The sequence below is a fragment of the Lotus japonicus genome, chromosome 4, assembly GCF_012489685.1.
Source record: "Lotus japonicus ecotype B-129 chromosome 4, LjGifu_v1.2".
Lineage (NCBI taxonomy): Eukaryota > Viridiplantae > Streptophyta > Magnoliopsida > Fabales > Fabaceae > Lotus > Lotus japonicus.
The window spans coordinates 29,265,335-29,273,022 of NC_080044.1; the positions used below are offsets into that span (position 1 = coordinate 29,265,335).

At 40.3% G+C, this 7,688-nt stretch overlaps 1 long non-coding RNA gene across 1 annotated transcript; it reads right to left on the reverse strand.

The window, feature by feature from the left end:
• Positions 1-1,533: 1,533 nt before the first annotated feature.
• LOC130713842 (uncharacterized) lies at positions 1,534-4,028 on the reverse strand. Its single transcript, XR_009011048.1, has 2 exons — positions 3,124-4,028; positions 1,534-2,022 (listed from the first exon to the last, which is right to left on the reverse strand). It is a non-coding gene; the product is annotated as an uncharacterized LOC130713842 (long non-coding RNA).
• Between the last annotated feature and the right edge of the window lie 3,660 nt (positions 4,029-7,688).

Here is a 7,688-nt window from a genome sequence, read left to right on the forward strand (position 1 = left end):
ATTGATTAATTTTCCTTTTCACTACTTTCTTGCGTTAGTTTATTTGTACGTACTGCTTGCGATACTCATTTTAATTGGAACAACTTTAAATTGATGCATATCTCTTTTATAGAAAGTAGAAATATATTCAATATAAGTGAGGAAATTGACAAGATTCACAACCCTCCTCAAAGGATCAAAAAATGGCAAAGCCAAAGCAACCAACGCTAGAGCCTAAGATTACTAACCAAAGAACAGCCAAAAAAAATCCGCATATGAGACCCCACAGGAGAGAAACCAGCAAAGAACCGCGAAAAACCCCATGAAAGGAAAACCAAAAGAAAAAAACAGAAAAAAGACCTAAGCATAGCTCAACCCTCATAAAAACCAAACAGAAGCTCAGGGAAGAGCAACTACAAGCAAAGGATCACCATAGAGACTCGGATGGTTAGCCACAAGATGGTCAGTCAAGCTCTGGATTGCTTCCTCTTCAGAACCAATGGGGACAACTCCTACTTGTTTTGCTATTAAAAAAACCCTCATAGCTATCGTCAAAGCACGAACATAACCTCAAGCTTCAGGGAGAACCAAGGAGGAATCCCTACTCGGTGACTCCTCAACCCCCGGAACCTCGGCGACCCCACCAATCACAGCTCCAAGAACCTTCTGCTTACCTGAAGAACAAGGTTTCCTAGGTCGGCCTCTCCTCCGCAGCTCCGACCTCGCAGACACCTCAGTAACCTCAGAACTTTCGCCCACAAAGCCACAAGCCGGAGTAAGGGGATGGCAAGAAGCCCCAGACCGACTCTCTCACGACGAGACCAAGGCTCCCAACCCCAGCTTGCCAAATTTTGTTCGTACCAACCGTTATATATATATATATATATATATATATATATATATATATATATATATATATATATATTTTTCTTATATATATATATATATTTTTCTTATATATATATATATAAGAAAAATATATATATATATATATATATATATAAACAATCCTAGCATGTTATTGGCTCTAACAATGCTTCAATAAATCAAACAGCACACGATTCCAGTCAGAGTGAATGTATGCGTGAAATGCAATCAATATGATCCGGATATATGTGACGCGTTCCCGTTCGCCACAAGTGAAGCATTCTCGTTCTTCACTATGGATGAACCATTCCCGTTATTCATCCTTGGTGAACCATTCCCGTTATTCACCGTATGATGAACCATTCCCGTTATTCATCATTAATGCATTGGTGAACCATTCCCGTTATTCACCAAAAGATGCACAGGTGAACCATTCCCGCTATTCACCCGATTGATGCTATATGGTTAGCCAAACATCGAATCGTCCTCACCACACAAGTGTTTAGCTCAAACCCAATCTCAAAACAAACCCAAGAGTTAGTGTCGGTCAATACAACACAACTCGGAGTTTAGTGTCTGTAACACCCCGATTTCCAGGTGTCACTTTAGTAACCAAAAATAATCTTTACGCGGAAAACAGGTAATTTTTTTTCGTTTTCTTTCCTTTAATTCAAAACGATAAAGAAGTAAAGACAAAACTCAACTACTAAACTAACCAATATATATCAAATATAAACATGTACAGCCTCAGCTGCACTTCCACGTCACACACACTCGCAGTGACTCCAAAGTAGTGTGCCCGTAGGCAAATATTTACAGATCCAGAAGTGTGAGTGAGAAAAAGTATAATTACAAACCACTAGGAGAAAGTCGGCCTCAAAATGGCCTAAGCAAAGACCCCTATGGTCCGACTGACTCACTGTGATCCCTCCGTAAGAGAACCACACAAAAAGCCATGCATCGGGAACCTACCCTGTCCCAAAAGCAAAACGAATCAGAGCTATTACAGTAACAACCAACTCCAAAAGACTCTAACCACCCATACCCCACACTACTATCATCGACCCTCCCTCGATCAGGCATGAAGTCCGGGTCCTCGTCGAAAGCTTCAGTAATAGTCGTTCCGCTCCGGGTCTTTCCCGCACAACGAATCATCACGAACCGGCTGACAGACGCCTGGCAGCAGGCCGACCGCCCAAACACAAACATACAAACAAAGCCAAGGCGCTAGGGTCAACTTACAGAATACAATAGATATACAATCAACTTGTGATAAAGGAGATATATACATATGTTGTATATATATACATATAAGTTATGTATTGCCTACTCTAAGGTATATACATAGCATGTTCTCGAATCTCCTACACAGTTCAATCATTAATACCTAACGATGTTCATCAACATCAAATCATCATAATCTCAACATATGAAGTTAGGTGATAAGGTTAGTCAAACAATGTATCGTCCTCCCAACACACACGTATCCAACTAAACCAATGTTCCCTGTCGTTGCCCTAGGGTAAACGACGATGAAATCTCACGCTTCCATGAAGTCTCACGCTTCAATGGGGTCTTACGCTTTCACGAAGTCTCACGCTTCAGTGAAATCTCACACATTCACGAAGTCTCACGCTTCAGTGAAGTTTCGCGCCTTCACGAAGTCTCACGCTTCAGTGAAGTTGCACGCCTCCCAAACAACTCCTCAACTTTTAAATAATTTAACCCTAGTCCCTTGATAAGCACATAATCACGAAAAGGTCCTCACATAAAAGAAAATTCTTTTTCAACCCTCAATCTTTTATAAATTTATCAAACAAACCCCAAGACTTTTAAAACTCCGGTTTAACCCAAAACTTCTCAGCCTCTTGTGCTTTAATCCTAAAGTTTTGTCACCATAAACTTAACTTATGATTTTCACTAAATAAAAACAAGTTTCATAATTGATTTTCCCAAACCCAAAACACATGTCATAGGCTCGGCCACGACTACATAAATATGTATAAATTTTCCTTTTTCCCCAAATCACTTCCAAAGCCATTTTTAACATTTAAAAATCACTAATCAAGGTTTAAATTAAAATCATTAAAATCCCAAAATCACTTAACTAAAAAAAACAACTTTTTGGAAAACTAATCAGTGAAATCTATAGATCCGGTGATAGGGAACAACAATTGTAAAAGCACTTTGGATGAAAGTAATTTTTGAAAAAGCATAACAAATCAAAACTCAATCTTTACCCATTAAAAACATGATAAAAAGGAGAAGAGGTTTTACCATGAAAATGCCTTAGAGGTGGTGGTGGTTTGATCATGAAGGAAGAAGGCACAGTTGTGTGTGGGCGCTGCCACAAAGAAAATGAACGAGATGAGGTTGGTGATGAGAACAAGATGAAAGGAACAAGGATTATAAATTGCTGCAGAAACCAATTGAAAATGAGAGTAAAGAGAGTGGTGAGGGAAAAAAGACGTGAATAAGAGAAACAGAGGGACTACGGTGTGCGCATTCTGCCAGGGAAAGAAATTTGGAATGAATAAAATAGAAACATGTGGTAAAATGAATGGATTGGCCAAAATGAAAGACGTGGAGCAAGAAAGGCCAAGTAAAAAGGATGAGATATTTATTAATCGGTACAGATTAATTTAGACGCTGAATGATTTAACTCATAGAGTTAAGATAAAAATATAAGGGTGATATATTATTAGCCCAAAAATTATGAGGAACTTTATGAAATGATAAAATATAAATTTGAATCACTTTGAGCAAAATAAAATGATCCATAAACCAAGAAATGAGTAGAAACAGAGCTAAAGAATAATTGTTAGACAATTAGAACAAATATGACGTTGTCATATTATGTAATTAATCTAAGTATCGATCCAAGAAAGGACGATACTTGCATTGGGTTCATTTAAGTGAGAAAATGGCTTGAACGCAGTATGCTTCAAAATATACCGCAAAACTACTTTTTGCAATTGATGTCGGATGAGAAAACTTCCTTCTGAAGAAAGATTGGAAACGTCGAAACAAATCTGGCAACGCGGACGGAAACTTCGTTAGAAGTCCCGAATAGAAAAAGTCTTCATCCATCGCTCGAATCTAGGGTTTCGAAGCAAAGAAATTAGCGTCGGCGGACATCGGAAAAGTGAAACCTATCGTGCGTACAGTCCAGAGTTCCGAAATGAAACGCTGGTCGATGGAAAAATAAAGAGAAACTTTAAATTTTCCGAGAGTTCAAAATCTCACTCAAAACGTTGCTTTAAGAGCGAAATAGCCTATTCTGGACACGCTCGCCATAAGGCAGGTGTGCAGACGACTCGCACTAGCTCCGAAAGAAACAACGCCACATTCCTCGAGCAATTCCTGAACTTTCTTTTTCATTAATCTTTCTCAAATATCAAACTCCTGTCACGCTTACACTGATTCCACGCGTGAGTCGGAAATTAACTTGTTCCGAAATTCCGGGTCTTACAGTGTCGGTCAATACAACACAACTCCAATCACCAAAACCCAAAATCAAAGCCAGAGTCAGTGTCGGTCAATACAACACGACTCGGAGTTAGTGTCGGTCAATACAACACAACTCCACTCACCCAAAACCCAGAGTTAGTGTCGGTCAATACAACACAACTCGAACAACAAACCCAATGTCAAAACCCAGGGTTAGTGTCGGTCAATACAACACAACCCCAACAATAAGAGTACTAAAGTACTCGGTGACTTTCAATCATCACCGTAGCCCACCTCAGTGGCTTTCCCCAATTCCAAAACCCACAACATAAGTCGACTTTTCCCCGTCTTTCGCAAACATTTTCTCCTTTAGGTTCCCTATATTTATTCGTTTAGTAAAACGGTTCGAATTGAATTAGTCAAGTTATGAGTTTATTTCTCAAAGTCTAAGTCTCCCAACATCTCTAGTTTCGAAATTCTAATCATTCTAATTTTTCCAGAAACCCTCCAAAAGAAGTTTCCCGGGGAAAGTCTAAGTAAACCAACGAATACCAACAAATGGCTAAGTCTCAAACCCCACGTTTGAACTTGCCTAGGGTTGTTCATCCAACCCGAAATATCAAAGATCACCAGATCAATGAATCCCCACTCCGAAGTCGCGTCAAAACGCAAAATCCAACAATATCACAACATCACAAGTTATAGACAACATCATAACATCAGTTCATCATCATAATCAATATCAAATAAAGCATAAGTCGAATTTATCAACGCCTATCATACAGTCATAGCTAATAAGTAAGTTGCCCTAACCTCGAGCTGCTCCAGCCTCGCAATCAAAATCTCCTTCACAGGAATGCTTTGAAACTCCCAAAGTTCCTTCAACTGAACCTCGGAGAAAAACAAAGCAGAATCCAAACAAAATCGATTAGTTCGATCGCAATACAACACATAAACGATAGACAAAGCTTTAAAGCTTCAGAATACGACAATCGAGTGCGAAAAGACAAGTTTTCGAAAACGAAAAACTCCCCCCCCTCACTACATAGCTCTCGGCCAAAAAGGAAAAAGAGCTCCGGCTCTTTTTCTTCGATCAAATCAGTTCACAAGGAAGTTTTAGGGTAAAACTAAGGCAAAGAAACTGTCGGAACAATTTTCGGACAATCGGATCAAAATACGGCCGTTCAGGGGCGTTTTGGTCCAAAATAAAAGCTCAAAACCTCAAAGTTATCAGTTCGGAAAACAAATTTGACAGCAATGATCCTAACGACATCCGTGACAACAAATCCTAAAGGCACGAAGTCAGATTACGACTTTTCAACAGTAAAGTTTCGAAATGTGCGACAAAAAGGGTTTTGAAATAGTTTTTCAGATCCTTGACAACTCGATCACAATCAGCGAATACTGACGGAGGTTTTAGACTCTTGGGCACGTAGGGAAGATAACCCAAGCGAGAAAACAGGAAAAACAGACAGTTTTACAAAAAGCTCAAAACTTTGAGCACAGAAACGACTACAGAAACGCAGTAGAAACAGTAATCAGAGGTAAGAATCAAGCTAGTTACCTCGGTACCTTGAAGTAGGGACGAACTGCACGAAGATCGGTCGAGTTTTGGCGAAAAATTCTTCTCCTCCTCTCCCCTTGAAACTCGCGGCCTTGAATGGAGCAAATGAGGATATTTTTGAATTTTTGAGCTATTTATAGGTAGGCGAAATCGCGGGAAAATGAAAATTTGGAGATTCCAATTTTTGCAGCACGTTCACCGATGAATTCTAAGAGAGATTCTGGCGTCAGAATTACAGAACTCAAAACAAATCTCTAACTTTTGGGGAAAACGATATCTAAAATCCCAAAAGCGGTGCAAGTTAATCTGACCCGAAAAACTACTTTTTGCTGTGATGGTCAGACGACAAAACTTCCTTCTGAAGAAAGATTGGAAACGTCGAAACAAATTTGGCAATGCGGACGAAAACTTCGTTAGAAGTCCCGAATAGAAAAAGTCTTCATCCATCGCTCGAATCTAGGGTTTCGAAGCAAAGAAATTAGCGTCGTCGAACTTCCGAAAAGTGAATACTATCGTGCGTACAGTCCAGGGTTCCGAAATGAAACGCTGGTCGAAGGAAAAATAAAGAGAATCTTTAAATTTTCCAAGGATTCGAAATCTCACTTAATACGTTGCTCTAAAACGAAATTAGCCTATTCTGGACACGCTCGCCATAAGGCAGGTGTGCAGACAACTCGCACTAATTCCTGAAGCGACTACGCGACATTCCTCAAGCAATTCCTGAACTTTCTTCTTCAATAATCTTTCTCAAATAGCAAACTCCTGTCACGCTTACACTGATTCTACGCGTGAGTCGGAAATTAACTTGTTCTGCAAATCCAGGTCTTACATTACTCCCCTCCAAAAAGAAAGTTTCGTCCTCGAAACTCAGAGTTCTGTAAAAAGTCCGGGGTACAGTTCCTTGATCTTATCTTCCAATTCCCATGTAGCGTCTCCTGTATCCTTGTTCCATATCACCTTCACCAACGCAATCTGTTTTCCCCTCAGCTGTTTCACTCTTCTATCCCCAATACTCACTGGCGGTGCCTCAAAGGTCAAATCATCCTTCAGTTCAACGTTGTCTGGCTCGATTACATGAGTCGGGTCTGGAATGTACTTCCTCAATTGCGACACATGAAATACATCATGAATGTTGGAAAGAAATGGTGGTAGTGCAATCTGATATGCAACTGGTCCAACACGTCGAGTGATTTGATAAGGCCCAATAAACTTTGGCGTGAGCTTCCTTGACTTAATAGCTCGTCCAACCCCCGTAGTCTGAGTAACTCGTAGGAACACATGGTCACCTTCTTCAAACTCTAGGGTTCTACGTCTTTGATCAGCATAACTCTTCTGTCTGCTCTGTGAAGCTCTCATCTTTTCTCTGATCTGCTTAACCTTCTCAGTCGTCTGTTGCAGCAATTCTGGCCCAATCAACAAACTCTCCCCCTCTTGATACCAACACAACGGTGTCCTACACTTTCGACCATACAAAGCTTCATACGGTGCCATCCCAATGCTCGCATGAAAACTATTGTTGTATGTGAATTCAATCAATGGCAGAAGATCATCCCAGCTTCCTCTGTTATCTAACACACAAGCCCGTAGTAGATCTTCTAGCGACTGAATAGTTCTCTCTGTTTGCCCATCAGTTTGTGGATGATACGTCGAACTCAATCTCAGCTTGGTTCCTAACGCATCATGAAGAGCTCCCCAAAAGTGCGAAGTAAACTTTGGATCCCGACAGACACAATACTCGTCGGAACTCCGTGTAGTCTCACAATCTCCGCCACATAAATCTCAGCCAACTTTTCCACATTGTAGGTAGTTCTCACTGGTAGAAAATGCG